Consider the following 22926-nt stretch of genomic DNA (forward strand, 5'->3'; position numbering starts at 1 on the left):
AAATCAAAATATCCGAATTTAGTTTTTTATTATTTCTTTTATCCTTATCCACTGATTTAAGTTTTAAAATATTAATTCATCAATGGCCTCGCCATGTCAGCATTTAAAAATGCCAGCATATCACAAAGAGACGGCAGACTGAACGGTTGTTTGCCTTTGGACTACAATTTCTTAATTGTGAAAGTACAGGGACTCAATTTGACCAAAAAATAGTAGAGGGACCAAAAGGGAAGGTTTGTAATAGTATAGGGACTAATTAGGGAATTTGACCTTTCTTTTATTATATTGAGATTAGTCTCATTATTGAACAAATTTAACAATATTTTTATACATTAATTAATCCCTTATTAATTATTAGTCTAACTTGATATTTCACACTCTTTTTTTTTAAAAAAAAAAAATTTAACTCATATGTGAGTTGTCTGTAAGTGGCTAGGTATAAAAGACTCTGACTAGGGTTTTGAAATTATCTTTTGATGACCAAGCTTTAAGGAAAGAAGGGAGAGTTTCTCTATATTTCTGAGGGTGATTCATCAAGGAAAGAAGGCTTATCCACCTTTAAGAGAGAGGATTGATGCGGTCGAGGTGCACCTGGGCGGCGTTCGTGGAAAGAAAGGGGGAAGTTCTTTCGCAATCTAAAGAGGTACAATAGAAAAGGGATTCTTAATACTTTCAGTCATGCTTGTTATCTCTTGTGAATTGTTTGATTGTTCTCCCTGTTTATATAAATAAAATAATGCATGTCCTAATAAAACTCAATGTCCTAATGAAAACCAAATTCCAATTTAATTTAAATTCTAATATATCCTGATATATTTAGAATTAAAGTTTAAATGTCCTAGTCTTAATTGATTATTTGGTTGTTTTGGACTAGGATGCAAATTCCAAATTAAATGCAAAATGCAAATTATAAAATTGCCCTTGAGAACATATCCCGAGGCATAAATGCAAAATTACAAAATTGCACTTGAGAACATATCTCGAGGCATGAATGCAAAATTTACAAGATTGCCTCTAAGAACGGATCTTGAGGCAATTTGAGAAAGTACAAATCTTGAAGCGCTTGAACACACATCCCAAGGCAAATGGAGTTAAGTGAATAATAATAAAAAATTTTAAAAAATTTTAAAAAAAATAATAATAAATCAAATAAATCAAATAAATCAATATATAATAATAATAATAATAATAATAATAATAAATTCGAAAAAAATAAATTATTAATTTAAAATTTGAAATTTGAAATAAAAATTTAAAAAGTAATAAATAAATATATATAATAAATAAAATAAAAAAAAATTTAAATAAAAAATTAATTAGGAAAAAAATCAAATCACAATCAGAAGTTGGGATTAAGTAAATTTAAAATATATATATATATATATATATAGATAAAAATAATAATAAAAAAATAATAATAAAAATAATAAAAGAAATAAAAAAATAAATAATGAATAAATAATATAAATAAAATATAAATAAAAAAATAATAAAATAATAATAAAATAATAAAATAAAATAAAATAAATAATAATAATATAAAAAGGAAGGAAAATTATTAAAAATTTGAAATTTTTTTAAAAAAAAAGTTTTAAAATTTGAAATTTAAAAAAAAAAAATATATATTATTCGCTGTGATTTCACGGGATGGATAAGAAAGGGAGAGATTTCATGGGATGGATAAGAAGGGGAGAGATATCACGGGATGAGGAAAAAAAAAGTGGTGGTCAAAGCTTTTAAAAGGGAGGAGGAAGCTGAGAGAGATTGAGGGGAGAGAGTGAGAAAAAAATAGGAAGAAGGAAAGAGAACGAAAGAAGAGGTATATTTCTCTTCCTCTCCCCGTATCCTTATATACATATATATACATAAAAAGATTTTTTCGTCGCCGCCGCACGCCGTCGCCGCTGTCGCTCATTCATCACCAAGACATGCTTGATGGTCGAAATAATGCCGCCAAGCATGTCATCGCTGCCGCTTGTTGTCGCCGCTATCCGCCGTCAGTATCCGCCATCGACGCCAGCCGCACGCCGCCGCTGCCGCCTATTCATCACCGAGACATGCTTGATGGTCAAATAATGCCGCCAAGCATGTCACCGCCGCCGCTTGTTGTCGCCGCTATCTCGCCGCTGCAGGTCCACCATTGACGCCACCGCCGCCATCGCCGAAAAAGAATTACTGAGGAAGCCGACGCCAGTCCCCGAAGGCACCAGGAGGACCCAGCGCAAGAGGTATTACTACCCGCAGAGAGAGAGACCATTTGCTTCTAGTTTCTCTCTCATCCAAGTCCCTGCTCGTGGTGCCTCTGATCTTCGCCTATCAACCGCCTCCATCTTTAATTTTAAATTATCTCGCGTTCTTCATTGTTGCTGCGGTCATTACTTCCCTAGACTCCTCGCCTTCCCTGATCCCTGCTTCTGATGACAAGGTCTTGGTTTCAGTTGAGGTCTGTTGAGAATGTCCTCATCGCCATGGAAAGAATGCTGGAAAAGTGGAGTTTAAGCTATGCTGAGGGTCCTTCCTGCAGATGAAGCTTTCCTTCTGTACAGCACAGATGAGTCTATTGATAATCATAAAGTTCTGTTATGCATAGTGAAGTGGATCCTGGTGAAAAATAAATGGAAATGATATGCTTTCTAGCTTTAATGAGTAGGTTTTACCTGCTAGAGAATTTAATGGAATGAGAGAGGGTTTAATTTATGAAACTAGTTTCAAACAGTAATTACTGCAGTATGCTGCTAGTGCTCTTTTGTTTATTGAGCGAGGTGTAGATCCTTGCCTTGTTTACTGGAATCGGATCATCCTATTGCATGGGCCTCCTGGAATTGGGAAGACTTCTTTATGTAAAGCATTGGCTCAGAAGCTCTATATACATTTTATTTTAAGTCAAGATATTCTATGTGCCAATCGGTAGAGGTTATTGCCCATTCCTCGTTCAGAAATGGTTTTTCTGAAAAGTGGAAAATTGGTTGGTAAAGGTTCAGAATCTTCAGACTCAATTCGGGTTGTTAATGCTTTGTTTACTCAGATGGACAGACCATAATCATGGCCAAATGTTATTATTAAATATAACTAGATATTGCTTTTATTGACTAGGCAGATATCAAGGCTTATGTTGGTCCACCCACCCTTCAAGCACGATATGAGATACTAAGGTCATGCCTATGAGAACTTTTATGTGCTGGAATCTTAGCACATACACCGGGAAACGATCATCCATTTCTAAACTATTCATCCTCAAAAAGAAAAAGTCAGATATCTCAAAGCAAGAAAACGAAGGATCATGCCATTTCTTCAAATTACTGTGCATAACATCCTCGCAAAACAAATAAATAATAATAAAAATAAAAAGAATGAAGTGTTTCATTACAGTGATTAAATGTGATCGAAGAAAAAGAATAAGAAACCTTAAATAAGTCATGCATGCAAAAATAAATAAATAAATAAATAAATTCATGCATACATACGCGCATAATAAAATAAAAAAAAATGAATTTTTTTAAAAAGGGATGCACGTGATCATGACTTAAAGAGGTGGGCCCATCTTTTAATATATATATATATATATATAATGCATGCATACTCAGACATTTAGAAGTTAGGATTACCATGCATATGGGAATGACATAAAACAATTTTTTTATGCTAGCATGAGATAAGGAAAAAATGAAACATGCATATAAAAAATGAACGAGTAGGTATGCATGCATATACTCAAGTGGGACCCACCATTTAAATGATGAGTATGGGGTTAAAATATTTTCACGTGGCTTATGCATACATTAAAAAAAAATGCATGTTCATGTTTTCGTAAGAGTAAATGATATACACCAATAATAATAACAATAATAAAGGAAAAAGCATGCTATGGTCTCATGACATAAAAAAATGATAATAAAAAAATCGAAGAAATCGCCCACCTTGGAGGGATATACATGGGGATATTTTAAAAGAAAAATTATTATATGTAAGCATGAACAGATGCATGTTATATGCTCACGGCCCTCTCCAAAAAAATAAATAAATAAATATAACCCACTATGATAAGTGTGGATTAAAATAAATAAATTAAAATATATATATCTAGAAATGATATGTAAGCAAATGAATAGCAGAGAAATAAGCACGGCTAATTTCAAAGCAACGATAAGGGTGCTCATCTCAATGTCATGGCTAAATTTGTCTCAAAACAACAATGAGACATATTCCCAAAAAAAAAAGAGGATGACAACAAGACATGCAATATAGTAACAAGACACAATCAGCAGTGACTTGTTTATTTTAAAATGGCAACAAAAATTGCAAAACGGCAATGCGGCAGGAAACGGCAATGCGGCAGGCAACGCAGTGACAAGGCACTGAGCAAGTAGGGCGATGATAAAAATATATATATATATATATGATGTAATAAATATGTTTATATAACAAAATAATAGGATTTAAAATTCGCAAATCTTCTACTTGTACTTTTTGCCCTTAATCGGAGGTTCCTAAGATTTCTAATCTAGGGTAATTAATAATAGAGGCTTGCCTCTATTAGGAATGAAAGAACCCACACAAAACAAATACGATATTTGTGCTTCGATATATCGTCTGGTGTCTTTTCATGATGCCATATGCATATTTTCGATTCCACACTCCCTTGACGGAGAACTAATTTGTAGGTGTTTGGGCATAGATGAACTCTAGGGTTATGTTTGATTGACTTTAGTTATGGATCTTTCGTAGTTTACTTTGATTTTCAATTGCAATTCTTCACTTTTGAATTCAATTGCGTGTTTTCATTTTTCTTGAATGTTATTGATGTGAAAGCCCTAGATTCATGTTTAATGTGCTTGTGTGATGAGTTAAGAGACCCACCTTGTATAGGCAACTCACGATTAAAGGGGAGTTGTGAGCATGTCTGGAGATAGGGTTCTTTAGAGTCAAGAATTCTCATCCCACAACCCCTCCGAGTAAATTGGCAAGTAATTTTATCATCTTTGCAATCATAGGGAGTAGTTCTACTGAGAGATCTTGTTTCTACTTTGTGTGGGATTTAGGGCAATCACTTCAAGAGAATAATTGTCTACATTTTGAATTCTTGTCAATTATTTTTAAGACTTCATAGAGTGCAATGCGATCATAGGGTTGTCTGTATTATCACCACACCGGATCAATTACTATTTATCTTGACAAAGGGGGTAGTATACTGTAGAAATTCTCTCTGTTCAATTAGGTTTGCTACACTTACAGCCATCGTCCTGTATATAAAAAACCGCAGAGGGAGTCTATAGCTGAGCATCTCGTTCCCTTGCTTGTTTAGCCATATCTTCTTCATTGCTTTGACTTTTGTTTTCTTTTTAATTTGGTTTCATATCACGCCACATTGATTAGGCTAGTTTTTGGATTAAGGATTAGTACAAGCAGACTATGTTCTCCCTGAGGATAGATACCTTGCTCTTCAGCACACTCTATTACAAGATTGGCAAGTACACTTGTGTACATATCGACCTTTAAGCTAAATTATCTATTTAATACCTTTAGGCAGAGCCATGTATTTAGCTTCTGTAGTAGACAAAGCAATAGTGGATTATTAGATACCTTTTCCACCAAAGTGAATACATAACTGGTTAAAGAGTGTTTCTCATCAAGGTCATCTATAAAGTACGAGTCAACATAATTTGTCAACTTTGTATCAAGGTCATCTATGTGGATTGATGAGTTCATGCATCAACTGATTTTGTTTTGCATTCACTACTTTTGTTTAATGGAATAATGGAAACTTGGCAATGAAATTTAGTAAAATGAATTGGTGTTTTGTATCTAAATGGGTTCATATGAATTACACAGGAGTTCCTAAATACATTACTTACTTGCTTGACTAGATGTGATATTAGTAACAAGTTAATGCTTTTGTTTGAACAACCTTACATACCTTACATACCTTACATAATATGTTGAGAAAGTAGTTATATGATTTCATGTGTCTTTGTTTCCACTCACATATGAAATCACTTGTATAAGATCCCATTCACTTATGAATTTGATTAGATATGGTTTCACATGCATAACTTGTCCCTTGCATATGAACTTAAAAAAACAATGTGACTGGTTTTCCAAACACTCACAAAATACATACTAAAGTACTAGGATCAAAAGATTAATCATTTGGTAAAAGTACATGGACCGAAAAATCAATCTCATGGAAAAATAGACGGACCAAAAGGTCAATCACATGGAAATAGTACATGGATAGAAATGTGAATTACAAGACAAAAGTACATGGATTGAAATATCAAATATGTGCACATGAGATTACAACAAAATAAATTGAACTCTTCATTAGCAAGACTTTGGTGTTCGCATGCCCATATAATTAGCATTGGCATATACATCTGGTTCTTTTTTATATTTTTTATAATTTGTGTTTGCACTTGCACATAATTGGTGATTGCACTTGCATAGGATTAGCATTTGTATGAGTACATATTTGTCATCTACAATTTTACATAGTGTAGTTGGGTACCACTGCTATCGTCTAGATTTTGCTAATTTTAGTTTATTTAATATGATTATTATTTGAACTATTATTAGATTTCTGTTCTTTATACTTACTGAGTGACAAATCATAAAAGCACAATTATGCTTTAAGATTTTGATAGTGGAGTAAAGGTCTTGTGGTCTTGATAAGTGCTTATGTATGCATATTACTTAGTATATCTTACTTGGAGTATTATTCAGGTTGTATGGCTCATTATCATATTTTTGTATTCTTTTGTGTATTTAGGGTTGTGAAGGCATGTTGAGGAGAAAGAATGCAAAAATAGGTCATGGAGGTTCTTTTTGGAGTTCTTTTGTGCAACATAACAAGCAAGATACAAGCTGTGATTTTATACACGAGGGTGTGTGCCAACTTCTAAAGAGTTCAAGTGAACGAGTGATGTGGAAGGGCACAAAGACAATCTCATGCTCATGTTCTGGGTTGTTCGAAGATTTCAAAAGCTCTCCACATGGGTTTTATGCATCAAGAAATGCCCATCACTTACCACAAGGATGTGTGTCTATCCAGATGGCCTCAGAAGAAAACGGAATGGAGTTTGGAGTACGTTTGAGCAGTTTTTAGGAAAGCTGAAAATCCACATGGGAGTGTGAAAATTCCACACGGCCGTGTAGATTCCCGATTTGAGGGTTTAAATAAACGGTTTGAAGATTTATTTTGGGATCTTTTTCCTATCTTGGGAGAGGGAGCACGGCTAGGGTTTGGAGGAAGTTTTTGTAAGGTTTTAGAGTGTTTCGTTCAATATCTATTTCCTTCAAAGGAGAGTTATTGGGGGAGCCGCAAATAATATCGATTCGTTGAAATATGGCCTAGGCTCGACGGAGGAGTCTTTGGTGAAGAAGGAGCAACTCTTGGAGGCCATCATCATGGGACAAAAGGGGGTTATCTTTATGGATTGTTTGCACTTTTATTTGAACTCATCTTTGATTTTGTATTGCTCTATAGAGAGCTAAACCCCTAGTGTGTATTTGGACATGTAAACTCTAAGATGTATTTGTTTCTTTGACTTTTATTGTGTTTCCTATAATTGAGTATTTGTTTGAGTTTTATTCTTGTGTGCTTGATGTTTAGTTTTCCCTTAGAGTGACACTAGGGTTGAGAACCTTTTCTAATCATCCTTTTGATGAGTGACTATCACCATTAGGATCAGATTTAACAAGGTTGAAGAGGGTTGAGAGGGTGAGTTGAGAGGTAGCGGAACATCCCCTTTTCCCCTCCAATGTGATTTATTCTACTTCCACATTCCAAGAGTTCTATGCAATTACAACAGAGTGAAGCGTTGAGAGTTCCTTCTTCGTTGGGGCTTAGTTGTGATTAGGGATCCTTCACCTGGAACAAAGGTTTTGATCTAAATTTGGGAATAGGGTTTATCACTTAGAATCTTTAGAGCTTTAAGTAGTCATACGTGGTGTGAGGCGTCGAGAGTCTTCTTTCTGCCGAGATCTTGTAGGGAGACTAGTCATGTTTGACCTTGGATTTGGGACCTTGTGTTTTTGGATTTCCACGACTCATTGAATCTCAATTAGGGAAGCGCAATCTTAGTCTTGCACTTGAAACCAGAATCATATGGGAACATTGTCCGAGTACCCCCACTTTATTTTTTATTGTCTCCTCTTCTTGCCCTTTGCTTATTTCTTGCCTTTTGTTATCATCTTGAACATATTCACCAATTGATTTTCACTGTGGCTATTTAGCAATATTATTTGTTTCTAGAGTTTATTCCTTGTGGATTTGATTATCCACCCTTTGGGTACTTTATTACTTCGACACGTGCACTTGCGGTACACACACGCAAGGGTGTGCCAAGTTTTTGGCGCCATTTCCGGGGAATAGGCTTTTTAGAAACAATTATACTTTTTTATTTTAGCTATTCACCATCTATTCTATTCCATATTTTCTACTCTTCCATCGTTCTAATTTGTTTTATTTTCTTGATTTCAAATTCATGTTATGACCCGAGGCAACCCTTCGACATTAGTTGAAGGTGATCTAGAGATTGAGTGAAGAATTCATTGACGGGGAAAGAAACATGTACAAGAATAGAACTACAAGATGAAATAGAGGTTGAGGGGTCTGACAACATGGCTAAGTAGAATGAGCAGCAGAGGACACTCTCAGACTATACACGACCTACAGTTCATAGCAAATAGTCTAGTATTGTCCGGCCACCAATTACAGCTCAAAGCTTTGAGCTCAAGCCAGGTTTCATTCAGATGGTACAACAGTCCGCACAGTTAAATGGTTTAGCCGACGAGGATCCAAACAACCACATTGAGAATTTTTTATAAGTGTGTGACATGCTCAAGATCAATGGGGTAACAGATGATGCTATTCGGTTGAGAGCTTTCCCATTTTCCTTAAAAGAGAGAGCAAAACAATGGTTACAGTCATTACCTCAAGCATCAATCACTATATGAGACGCAATGCTAGAAGCTTTTCTTGCTCGGTACTTCCCTCCTGGAAAATCTGCGAAGCTCAGGAATGAGATCTTTTCTTTTGTACAAATGGAATTGGAGTCTCTTTTTGAGACATGAGAAAGGTTCATGGATCTCCTGCAGAAATGTTCTCAACATGGGTTTCCCGAGTGGATGATTGTTCACACCTTCTACAATGGGTTGAATCCAAGCACGAATCTCAGTTATTTGATGCTATAGCAGAAGGTACCTTAGGAAGCAAAACCCCAGAAGGTGTTCGATAACTTATCGAAGAAATGGCTATGAACAATCATTAACAAAATGTTCGTGAGAAGAAGAAGGTAGCCGGTCTTCATGAGATTGATGCAGTTACATCCCTAGCAACCCAAGTAGAAGCATTGAGCAAGAAGTTAGACATTCTTAACTTCTCCAAGAGTGGAAGTAGTGATGAAGTGTGAGGGATGTGGAGGTAGATATACCTCATATGACTGTTCTATTTTTGTTGGTGGTGCAACACTTGTTGAGCATGTGGATTTTGTGGGGACTCGATTGATCAAACTAGTTGAACCAGGCAAAGTCTTTGGTGACTCAATTGATCAAACTAGCAACTCAAGAATTTCTTGGAATTACCTCAATTGATCAAACTAGCAACTCAAGCATTTCTTGGAATTGCCATAATTTTAGCGATAAATGACAGCTCTTGCCAATAGTTAGAATGTCCAATAATGTTAAAATGCTATATATCCTAAAACCGGTTTTACCTCTTTTACATAAATCTTGAAAGTGTCACCCCAATAATTATGATATGGCTAACCTAGCTAGTATGGCATGCTCCTTAAAGTTTTCAATACCCAATATGTGCTTTCAGCCTTTCACTCAAAGTAGGCTAAGGGGTCAGGGGTTCAGAGGTTCAACTAAGTAGTACTAACATCAATAATTTTATTAAAAAATTTATATTTTATTATATATAATAAGAAATCAATTGTTAAAGAATATATAAAAAATTATTTTAAAGTTTTATGTAATTATGACACACAAATAAATATTAAACATACTAAATTCAAGTACCCCAAATAATATAAATATAAACTTGTTTAAATCACCCAAAATTAAAGCATGATCATAAAAACTCAATATATATATATATATATAACTAAGAAACATAAACATGTTCACATCGTAAATTAAATATAGACATGAACACACAACTAAGAAGTACACGTTCGAATCCATCAAGTCATTGATGGCTATTGATCAAGTTCAATCTCCTTAGTGGTGCCTTGGTGATGGCCCTTGATTTAAAAAAAAATGAAAAGAAGTAAAGAACATGCTTTTGATGTTTTGAATTGGGAAAATAATGGATAGGTTGTCGTTGTTGCTTTTAGTTATTTTATTTTATTTTAATCCAAAATAGCAAACAACCTGTAGTTTCAGATTTTGACTCCCTGTTTAAGACCCAAATGATTCACCAGTTTAATCAATCGAGTCACTAGTTCAACCTAGGTTTTTTATTGTTGAGGTTTTTAGCATAACCATACTAGGCTTAAAGCCCATTCCAACTCCATCGATCGGACTAGCAAGTCCTGTCAGGTTTAAGAGAATATAATTGCATACAAAATAATTAACAACTATGTGTGTTCATAGATGGATGATAATATAACTATTCAAATAAATAAAATTATTATCCAAATAAACAAATGGATGCATCATTGAGCTCTGATGGAGTTTGACCCATGTTTTTCATTTCTGGGTTTTTAACTTAATAGTTAATAGGACCTATCTTAAGAATGATTCTTGATTACCCATGATTCAACCAGCAGATTCGATATAGTTTTGAGAATATTGCTCCTTGCATAGCACATTGAAGAGAATGAGAAAGATTTAGGAGTGGTTTGGGATTTGGAGAGAATATAGTTGCACACATAATACTTGGCAACCATAGGTGTGTATAGATGGATGATCATTTTACTCTTCAAATAAATAAAGTTAATGTCCAAATAAATAAAATTGTTGAGCTGTTGAGATCTAATGGAGTTGATGCAAAAAATAAAAATATTAGGTGAGTTGAATGAGGCCTAGGTTGAGTCCAAACTTCAGCCATGAGCTTGGGCAACCCAATTCCAACATGGAATACAATATTTTGAACTTGAAAATTTGAAGCAAGACATAGCTTAGTGGTTTCCTATTTTGCTTGTGTTCGAGACGAAACGTCTCGAGTTCAAAATCTCTCAAGCACAATATAAAAATAAAAAAATAAATAAAAAGGTTATTGTCCCCAATTTATCAAAAAAAAAAAATGAATATTTGAGTATTATGATATATGCATATATTTCAACAAATATATAATTAGAATATTTGGCTTTGAAATTAATAATAACCATTAGCTAGAATAAATATTGTACATTAAATTATTTTATAATTGAACGTATTTCTTTCTTTTTTTTCCTCGCATTACTCTTATGTGAACAAATTATAAATACACAGAGAAAAAAAAAAGATAAAAGTAAGACATTGGAGATAACAATGTTCCATCGATTGTTGGCTTTCCATTAATACTGATGTAAAATTCTAGAAGTTACTCATTATCATTAATAGAAGCTCTTTGTATGCTCAGTAACCCTACAAATAACTAAAATTAAAAATAAATCTACAAATTGTTTGCTTAATGGAAACAAAATATCATCTTAGCTCTTAAAAATAATATATGTATATATATATATATTAAAAATTGTAAATAACTCATTTACCAAAGTTATGTACATGTACAAATTTAGTATTAATATATGTACCTTACATTGTGTGAGCTGAGGTTCAAATTTAACTTTTCAGTGAAACACAAATTAACATCATACAAGAATTTAGTGTTAATAAACCAAAAAATTATTTGGGAAAAAAAAAATGAAAATAAAACAAACCTAATAGATTTTTTTTAACAAAGAGTACATCTAATTCACCGATCATGTATATACTTGAAAAAAATTTTTAATATATTTTTTGTCTTTTTCAGTGTACAAAATTATTAAAGAAAACCCCCACTTTTATCAATGCACACATGCATCTACAATGTTTCCCAAATGACAAACTTGTCAGGGTTCCAAGTGAAATACTTCACGTGCATTGAAAAATTAAGAATGCTTATACGGTTCTTGTTACCCGTGACACATAAATCATGACTCGTTTGATTATTCTGATAAGCTCGTATGTTGAGGCAAAAGAAAAGACCTATTAATTCTAGGGTTTTTATATTTATTTTTTTTGGAAATTAAAAAGCAATCTTGATCACCAATTTTCATTTTGTAAATATTTTATTCAATTATTTATAACACATCTTTTGATGTCAATAATGTATTTGAGTAGTAATGATTATTTCAAGATAAAAATTATTGAAATTTTTTTAATAATATTAAATAGCCCTTTTGGTATTTTTTTAAATAAAAACCTTTTTATTAAAATGTGAAAACATAGTTTTTCTTAAAAATAGATAAATCATTTCAACTAAAATAAAAAGATAATGGAACGAGTTTTCATCGAAGACATTTAATTATAGTTTTTATTTATAGAATTAATTTTTACTTTTAAATTATATATATGTGTGTACAAGTAAAAATTTTTTTCCCAAAAACAAACTCAAATTTATAGGATTTTTTATGTGAGCCACAGTATCGAGTAATGTCTTTTGTTAGTTTTATTATTTAGTGCCTTTCTAGCTTTTGTGATAATAAATATTAAACTACTGTTTGTTGGTTTTAATTATTTGCTTTCAAATTTAATGTAAATACATCATTGACTATTGGTGCAGTATTTCAGTATTTAATGCTAATGTTTATTTTTATATTTTTTTATTTACAAAAATTATATGTTGGTATATAACAACAAAAATTCCAGCTCAATTTCCATCCTAAATCACAAAAATTGAAGAATATTATGTGAAGTTGATTGGAAAACACAAATATATAAATAAAACCGTGTCCATTGATCAAAAGTAAGTAGTTTGCAGTCTTCTTGATCGATTGAGATTAAAAGAGCTTGCCATCTTCTTGCTGCTGAGTACTCTCTCCATCTCTAAATAGGAATTAGGTTTAGGGTTAGGGGTTAGTGTTTTGCAACCAAGAACCATACTAAACTCATATATATATATATATATATATATATATATATATAAAGATAGCTTATTTCTTTGTTAATAAAAACATTAGCTTCTTTGTTAAGAAAAGCTTTACTTCTTCACTGAGAAAGATCTTAGCTTCTTAGCTAAGTTAAGCTTTGGCTTCTCTATTATATACTTAATTATCAATCGTTAGCAATAGCTCTGGGATTTCACACATATTTTAAAATTACCACACGATTATAGGATAATATTATGGCTAGCTTAATCCTTATTTGATCACTAAATTAGGTCCTTAATTAGCAATAATTAAACAACTAAGAACGGTTAGTAGATATGAATTAAATCCACATATACAAAATTATCAATACGGCTAGCAGATTTAAAATAAAAAATCATTATGGTTCACATACAAATTTATATACAAGATTTTTGTATTCAATTCTTTGGCATATACTGAACTTGTCACATAATCTTCCATAAAAATTAAAAAAATTGAATAAAAAAAACTCTAATATAAATTTGTATGCTGAGTAATAATTAGAGACCATCATAGATAATTGTTTTTCTCAAAAATGCAAATAAACCGGTAAATATTTTAATAGGTTACAAAACATTGTCTATTTTTATTTTGGCCACCGAACTTCAATTTGAATGAAAATGGTTGTTTACCTCTAATTTGCTTTTACAGAGTAGTCACCTAAGGGATTTCAGGCCCATTTGCTTAAGTGGCCACCGAAAAGCTGAATTAGCATCCCCACAATACTTCACTTGGCCTCCAGGTCACCTCCAGGTCACCCGAAAGATACCACTTCATTCAAAACCGACCACGCCACCATCCACATCAGCATCACCCTTCTTCCTGCTTCCTTCTGACCCCAAATTTTTGAAAATAAAAAAAATCATAAATTTATTGGGGCAAATAGAGATATTTTCAAAGCCTAGCACCAAAACAATACAAAAAAAAAAAATGGAAAAAGAGTCATCAGGAGACAAAGCAAGCTGATAGGGACTAATGTCACTTATAAAACATAAGTGCACGTGCCGATCAAGTAATATAGTATGCTAAAAGCTTTTAGCATACTATAAGTGGGGTTAATCGATAACCCCACTTAAGTGGGGTTGTCGATCAACGAGGAACTAAGTGTACTAGTACTAATTTACAGCTCGCCTTAATCTGAGTTGTTGGTGTTAAATCAAGAACATAAGCTAAAAACTAAAGCAGAAATAAAATCATGACAAGTTAAGCATAAAAGAAGGGTATTCAGGCATAGATTTTCCTTAAGGTTTGATTATTTTCCAAACAAGGTTGTCCTAGAATTTGCAATACAGTTAAATCAAGAGAGTTCCTAAATCATTTTGTCTCCTTTCTTAAGGTGAACAATAACTAGTCCTATACGACGCTGATACAGGCTACCCTATGGTTGCATTGCATTATGTGAACTTTATTTGGAGGAGACACGAATTCAGTTGGTAGTCAATCCCTCTCTCAAGGTCATTGACCCTAATCCCATTATTAAGTGCTTGTTTATACATATTTTGGCACATCATTTTATGTACATTGAGTGTGATCTTTATCAAATATTTTCACTCATTTTTTGTATTTTGTGTTCTTTTGTTCAATAAGTGTGTGTGAAGGTGGGTTGAGAAGAAAGAAAGCAAAGATAGGATTATAAAGCACTTTTGAAGCTTTTTTGTCAACTATAAGGGCAAACACACCAGTCTGGGATATCCACATGGGTGTGTATGTGCTGACTTCTGAGGGTTTCAAAGTTATTTTCACATGTCAGAAGGGCACATGAGCAGTCACACGCTCGTGTACTAGCCCTTGTAAGATTTTCAGAAAAGATTTTAGTAATTTGAAAAGCCAAGAAGCTACACATCCTACCACATGACCGTGTGGCATCGGAGGCATGGGTATATGTTGTGTACTGTAGATTGCACTGTAGAAAGTAATGTAGCAAATTTAAATTAATGTAGTAGAGTTACCGTAGCAATTCCAGAATACTACACGGGCATTCCACATGGCCATGTGAGAGTCCCTCGATTTTTATTTTTAAAAGGCTGCTCATGCAAGTTTAGAAATCTTTTTGGTAAGTTTGAGATGACAAAGCTGACTAGGGTGTGGAGAGGAGGTCTTGCATTGAAAGAAGCATTCCATCACCAACTATCATCAATTCCACCATTGTTATAGCTATCAAGGGTCTTTTGTAGACTCGAACTTTTGTTCAAACCAATTTGCTTTTGATTTGGTAATTGAGGTCGAGTCCATTGGAGCACATTCGACACATTTTTGGTCTCTCGTTCATGCTCGCCTTCGTGGTTTAAGCCGAGGCCAAGATGCGTACTAGTGCTCATGGGGCAGGCATCAGGGTTGCCGAGCAACTATCGGAATGCCTGCTTCCCGGCTAGGTGGCGGCTGGGTGTACCTCTGCATGTCACCAGGCACGTCCACAATCAGTCAGAGGGCGTGCCCGACGGGTAGTGTACTGACTACACAATCGACCATGAGGAGTTCCTAGTTGAGTTTTAAAAGCCACTTTGGCTTTCTTTTTGTTGGAATTTTTCCTCTCCTCTCCTTGGTTCTTCCTTCCTCCAACTTTCCTCCGTTTCTTTGGGTATTCTTGGATCAAGAAGGAAGGCCTTACTAGCCCTTATCATTTCAACCTTATAGCCAAGATCCATCCGTTTGATTCTTGAAATCTTAAGGTAAGCCTCTCCTCTTTCTTCTCTCCCTTGTTTTCAATGGATGGATGACTTAGGGTTTAAAGTGTTGGCTTGATCTTTGTTATTCTTGTTGGTTGTTGGTTTGAGAATTTAATTTAGTGGTTTGCATTGTGTTTACTTCCTTGTTTGATTGTCTTCCATCAACCATTGCTTGCTATAGTTCTTGGGTATTGTAGCTCAGCCACTGTATTGTTACTGATAGCACAGGTAGAACTTGCTTGATACCTTGCTTCCTTTGTCTGAATTGAAGCCAAACAACCTTAGGAACTCTTTGGAAAACTTAAACTTAGTTTTGAGCCAACCCTAGGCATGTTAGGGTTGCATTGCTTGATAAACTAGGGTTTTCTTTTCGGTTTCTTTTGTTTAATTCTTGTTTGTTGCTTGTCTGGGTGTGTGTTTGGTTGGTTAGGTGGTGAGTGCTTGTCACGAGGTAAGGAGCTTGCGGAGGAGTAGCCTACTTGTGGTTTTCTAGCCTAAAGTGGTGAGTGGGTTAAGTTGAAGCACATATCTAGTAGAATATAATTCAAATACTTTCATTGCTTGAATTGTGGTTAATTAATTGTTTTATCGTATTTAAATTCATATATTAATCAATTCAGAAAGATTTCCATGCTTTTGAATTGTATTGGGAAACTCTTGATATTTGGTGAAAATATTCATGGTTATTGATCGGTTTGGAAATGAGTTTTTGTATTAGTAAGTATTATATGAAAACCTTGTTTTTTGTGTGATTGAATTTATCACTATATGTGTATTTTAGAGTCGATTTGAATTATGGGCACTTGTTTATTTAAAAATGCTTCTAGCATTGCTTCTTGTGGAATTGGATTACATTTCTTATATTTTTGACTGTTTTCCTGGGTTTTGGACCCTATGTTGAGATGTCCATGTGTGATATTATTTTGGTAGTGATTAAAAACAAAGGCTAACCTGCAGTAGGGGGGCACTCACTGCCAACCTATAGAGGTGGTATGAGAGGTTCCATTAATGATCCCTCTCTCGGGAGGCGTGGATAATCTCTGAAGAGCTATTTCACCAAGAAATCAAATATTATGTTACTCTTGAGTTTGATTGATGAGATCCTCAGTTGAGCAAAAGTGTTTATTATGTGATATACATGGTTTCTGTATACTTATGTATGTTGACCCAGATATGTTAAAATGCTCTACTTTATAAGTAGTATTACAAAAGTTTGGTTTGACTGATTTTATCGATTATTTAGTATATTTCTTTAGAATTGTGCTAACTCATTCACTAAGTAACCTTAGTTACTCATCCTCTCTCTCTTTTCCAATCTCTAGCTTGTAGTAGCATTGCAGTGAGGCGGAGTGCTGGGCATATCCTTGCTTGCTTCTATCAAGTTTTATTTCTATGTATGTTCATTGTTGAGCATGAATTCATTATATCAAGAGTATGGATCCACTAGTGTGTGTTTCCCTATGTGTATTATTGAGTGGCTTGTATGTTGTCTATCTTTTATTTGAAAACTTTGTTGTATTGTTGCCAGCATTTTTCTTGAACTTTATTGTCTGGTCTTGTTGTTGATGCTACCTTTGCTTATCTTTGATTTCCTTTATTTGTATAAGTTGTTCATTGTTGTTGATTTAAGGGTTTTTGTTAGCTTTGTGGTAACACGAGGGTAGAGTGGTGTGGTATATATCCCTCCTTGGGTTGTCATGGCGGTTGTTACATCCCAGGACATGTGAGTCGGGGCGTGACAATTATAGATCAATTGGTGAAAGGCGCTCGCCTTAAGAGCATGATAAAGAGTAGGTTGCGGGTTCGATCTCCCAGGTGGGTAAACTTGGCGACTACTGTATAATACCTGAATTGTGTTGAGGGGGTGAACCTCAGCTATCGCACTTGAGGATGGTAGTCTCTCACATAACGTACCTAATTTCGTTAGAGGGATTCTTGAAGAAGTTGGAGCTGCTCATCAAGGCTATCATCACGGACTTAAAGGGGGTTATCTTTATGGATTTTACTTGTTCTTATTCATTCATTGGATTTTGTATTGCTCTATCAAGAGCTAAATCCCTATTGGGTACTTGGGTATGTAAATTCTAGAATCTAATCTTGTATCAACTTTTATTTTGCATCCTTTTATTGAATTTTATGTTGAGTTTCAATTTTGTGTTTCCATTGCCATGTAATCCTTATTAACTATTTCTAGCTAGGTTGTATGTTCTAATCACTTGAGTAATGAGAGAGATCACTACTAGAGTTAGATTTACAAATATTGAAGAGGGTTGAGAGGGTGAGCCGTGAGGTAATAGACAATCAATCCCCTTTCCCTTCCGATTTACCTTTGTATTTTATGAGTTCTTTGCAATTGTATGTGGTGTGAGACGTCGAGAAATCTCTCCGCTGGGACCTCGTATGGGATTAGGGATCTTTCTCCTAGAGATGGGGTTTGATCTATTTTTAGGAATCAGGTTAATCACTTGGGATCTCTAAAACTCCAAGCAGCCATATGTGGTATAAGGTGTAGAGAGAATTATCCACCGGGACCTCATAGGCTACTAGTCGTCGTTGCTTAAAGATAGGGACCAATGTGTCTTTGGATCTCTCACGACTCAACTATCCTTAATAAGGAAGCATTATATTAGTCCTACACTTATCACAAGATTTTAGGGGAGCATTGTCCGGGTACCCATTCATTTTGATGAATTTCCCTCTTAGTTCTCTTTATTGCTTGCTTGCTTTTGTTTCATTTAATTATTTGCATGATTGATCTTCCCATTTCTTGCTTGAGGATAGATAACGAGGTTCTTAGTTATTTCTAGTACTTCTATTCCTTGTTGATTCGACTATCCGTCCATTCGAGTACACTTTATTATGAGACAACCTATGTACTTGTGGGACACCCAATGATTGTGTCACCTATACAAAACATGATTGAAATATCTTCCTAATAGTTTCTCTCTATGATTGCACTATGATTGGAATACTAATGTCAACTCATTACCGAAGTGCTTTATTTCTAGGTGGACTGGTGGTTCCTTTCAATTGTGGTTTGTTTATACTAAGTGCATCTTTTGATTCTTCACACAAGTACAACAACCATGAAACTCCTGGCTTTGGCTATAGTAGAGTTCAAGCCAAGAAATAATGCACAATTGAATTTAACATCAAAGTATTGTAATAGATCAATCGATACATGCTTCAAAGTCTACAACCATTGCCATAAAATTATAAAACCCTAGATTCTATCCATGTCCAAACACCATGAAGTTTAGTTCTCCATTAGGGGTAGTACAATCATACAATCTAATCAATATGAATAAAAGTAAATAAAAACATTAAAAATCCCTCTAAGTTTCATCTCCTTGAGTGCCATCAAGCTTCCATAAATCTTCCACAAACACCTCTAAGAACTCTCCTCAATGACTCGTGATGATGCCCTAGATCATGGGATGAAGCCCTCTAAGTCATTGGATTCCTGTAGAAAGTCTTGAGATTCTTTATTCGTCCCTTCCTTTCTTGTTGGTCGAAAGTCCCCCAAAACCCTCGTAGAAAATCTTTTATTTTCTAACTCGGTTGAGGGTATAAGTTTGAGGCATAAGGAGCTAGAGATGATAGGTTGCATGCTCACATGGGCATCTTACAACGTAGAACCTCATATGTAATGTCTTCTGTGTTGGTGTTACAATCTAGCTTACGGCTGTAAGCGCTAGACCATAAACTTCTCTGCATGGTGCTTGTGACTTTTTTCGGAGCATGTCCGCCCTATAAACTCCTCCTCGATAAACCTTATATCCCTCACTTACAGCGTAAGTCATGCCCATAAGCTCCTTTATCAAGCGACTAGTGCTCTTGCTTACGTGCATAATCATAGCCCGCAAAGTTCTCTAATAGGGACCCTACTGATCGTAAGTAATGGTTGTAAGGGATCATAAAATGCTTTGTTTAGCCCGCTCTCTTGTTCTTGATGTCAGAAGCTTTTTCCTTCCCTATTTTCACTTTGAAATTGCTTATTTTAGCTCCCTCATGTTCATTATGCATTGCCCATGACCTAGAATAAATTTTTACACCATGTTAAACATCATCTTCGAAATGAATACTACAATTCATGCCAATTAATCATATAAAATTATATAAAAATATGTTTACTTATGTACAAGCTCATATGGGAAAAGAAGAAACCATGGAGAAACCCTAACTCTAGCACACAAGATGAGGAGAAAGATCTAATTGTAGGTCTTGATGAGGTGGCGAGAGACATGCGTGGAGCTCATAAGCACGCTTGACACCGATCGCCCTCGGGACGCCTATATACTCACCCCGCCTTCTCTCGCTCATGATAATCTCCTCCTCTTTGTTGCCGTTGCTTTTGGAAGTGAATCAAGTGATGGGACTCAGTAATGGCCTTTTAAAAACAATTATTAATGACCCTCATAATCTAAATGATTGTTAATAAAGAAAAATGTAGTTTTTAATTTAAAAAATATAGATAGCATCCCTGCTCACCATTGGTCTTATTGTTTCTTTGGGAGGAAGGCAGAAGAAAAAGAATGCTAATGTGGACGGTGACATGGCCAATTTTTGAATGATGTGGCATCTTTCAGTGATGCGGAGGCTAAATGAAGTGTTATGGGATGCTAACTTAGCTTTTTCCAGCTACTATGTAAGTAAATGGGGTCGGAATCCCTAAAGGTAACTACTCAGTAAAACCAAATCAAAGGCAAATGACCATTTTTATTCAAATTGAAATTCGGTGACCATAGTGAAAAATAAACTATAGTTTAGTAATCTACTAAAAACTTTACCAACCAAAGATTTTTGTAGATATAAAAACAATAATAAACACTAAAAATAAAATTTAGAAGCTAAACTCATTCAATCATTTAATTTTTCTAGTGATAACTAAAAATCAATGTAAAAACTTCAACTCTATTTTTAAATTCTACTTTTTCCTTATTTCTTCTATTTACGTTGATATCTTTTCTTGTCAAAATTACGTAATCAATTTAACTCTAACCCTATTCCTGCTCGGAACCATTGAACCAAACTAAAATTTTTACTATTTGAACCAAACCATAACTTTTTATGGTTTTCAGTTCCAATCCAAATCCATGAACTAGAATTTTAAGCTTGCAGTTGAAGTTTTTTATGGTTATATTTTTAATTTTTTATGTAAAAATTATATAATTTATAATATAATAAAGAATTGAATTAAACCACCTTAGAATCGGGACAGAACAGGAACCAACCAGGTCAACACTCACAATACATCATACAAATTTAGAGAATCGAGAACTGCATGTATTGAGCTTAATCTACATGATTAGTTTCTCTTTTCTCCTTTCATTGCTTCTTTTATTTCTTCTTCTCCACACTTTGCATATACGCAATTGTTTTTACATGGATACCATGCAAGCCATAACTCGACATTTTCTTCATTATCATTATGCCATCTACGATCTATCTGGTTGTTCTATTGTCTGCTCTATTGCCACTCCATGTATAGTGCACATGGTGGCTGCTTTTTACCAACAAAAGAAGCTTGACCGATAGATATCATTCTTACAAACCTACTTCTTTACTAATCTATATTAAATTTAAAAAGTGGTGCTCGATATAAGGATGCTATCTAATGTGAAAAATTAATATCATGGTCTAGAATAGAGCAACTAAGAGACAACAATAGACCTACAACTTCATGAGTGACTCTCCATTAGCGGATGCTATATTGTACATCAAATAGTTGGTGTCTTGCAATATCTTCTTATTAGTCATCTCGATCATCACCTTTGCAGTGAATAAACTATCACAATTCATGCATCCTCCCACTACCAACATCGAGGTATGGTTAAGTGGCTACCTGGTATCTCAATGATACTCGTCTCTTATGGTCTTTAATTCCAATTTCATTGCTCGTTGTCCTTGTATGGTTTCTTGTGGATGTTGATTGGGTAGTATCTCGACGATCGCCCACTAGTGCTATGGTATCTTTCATGGCCCAAAAACAAATCTCATGGAGTTCAAAAAGCAATGTTCTACCGCTTGCTCGTCCATAGAAGTTGAATCATGAGCCATTACATCTACTTCAACAGAGACATAGTGGGTAATGCTTTCTTTCTTGATTAGTCCGCGCTCGCATCATCCACTTCTAGTAGCTCTCTAAAGGTGATAATATTGGGGCAACGAATCTATGTGCAAACCCCGTATTCCACTCACGCATGAAGCATATTGCACTCAATTATTATTTTGTTCGTGAACTAGTTACTGTAGAAAAGTATAGAAGTAGAAGATCTTTCTTTCTTATTATCTTATTTACAAGAATACATTGGTATATATAAAAGAATGTAAACATCTAAATATTGCTATTTATATCATACCTCAATCAATCAATTAATGTCTCAATCAATCACTTAAATTGATTGAGCATATCCAAAAATACCTTCTCCTCTGATCCCATGGAGGACAACTCACGCCAACTTACAACTACATGTCTTCGTGTTGTACATGTTGCCTTTACTGATTAATCGACAGATGCCCTTATCAAGCCAATTTCTCAATACTGGCTTCATGATATTTATAATAAAATAGATGTCTTTGATGGAGCACCATTTTGAGAGGGTTTAGTAGGAAAGATATTTTTATACATATTAGAATATTTGTTGTATTATTATTGATTGATTCCTAATTTCCTATAGTCCTTAAAAATAGAATAGCATCCATAATCATAAGATTTTCCTTGTAATTTATAGATCTCTAAACTATAAAATATATATTGTACATTTTTGCAATTTTACCAAGTGAAAAAGCTTGTCTCGATATTTTTCTTCTCAAATCTTATACAATGATGTCAAATCATAATTTCTACGTTATGTATAATATTATGTCATATATACATGCACATGTCTCACATTTACATATGGAGCAGATCTAAATTTTTCCTAAATCAAAAATCAAAAATTTTAATAAAAATAACATGTCTCGATTTCGTATAATATCGCAATCCTTTATATACGCTTACATGTGCACAAATTAATATCTTCTTTTTATACATATTATCATATTATTTCAAAAATAATTAAAAATTTAATGACTCAGAAATCCATCATAGATTTTGACAATATATAATTAAAAAAAAAATCCTATAATTCACCATTTTCCTTGTCTATTTTACAACCAAA

The 22926-nt window shown here is 34.1% G+C and overlaps 1 non-coding gene and 1 pseudogene across 1 annotated transcript; one reads left to right on the plus strand and one right to left on the minus strand.

Moving 5' to 3' along the window:
* The first annotated feature begins 1928 nt into the window (after positions 1-1928).
* Positions 1929-3309, plus strand: LOC120284137 (annotated as a pseudogene).
* Positions 3310-9009: 5700 nt separating this feature from the next.
* LOC120267948 lies at positions 9010-9116 on the minus strand. The gene has a single exon (XR_005538635.1). It is a non-coding gene; the product is annotated as a small nucleolar RNA R71 (small nucleolar RNA).
* Between the last annotated feature and the right edge of the window lie 13810 nt (positions 9117-22926).

The sequence above is a fragment of the Dioscorea cayenensis genome, chromosome 1, assembly GCF_009730915.1.
Source record: "Dioscorea cayenensis subsp. rotundata cultivar TDr96_F1 chromosome 1, TDr96_F1_v2_PseudoChromosome.rev07_lg8_w22 25.fasta, whole genome shotgun sequence".
NCBI classification, from domain to species: domain Eukaryota; kingdom Viridiplantae; phylum Streptophyta; class Magnoliopsida; order Dioscoreales; family Dioscoreaceae; genus Dioscorea; species Dioscorea cayenensis.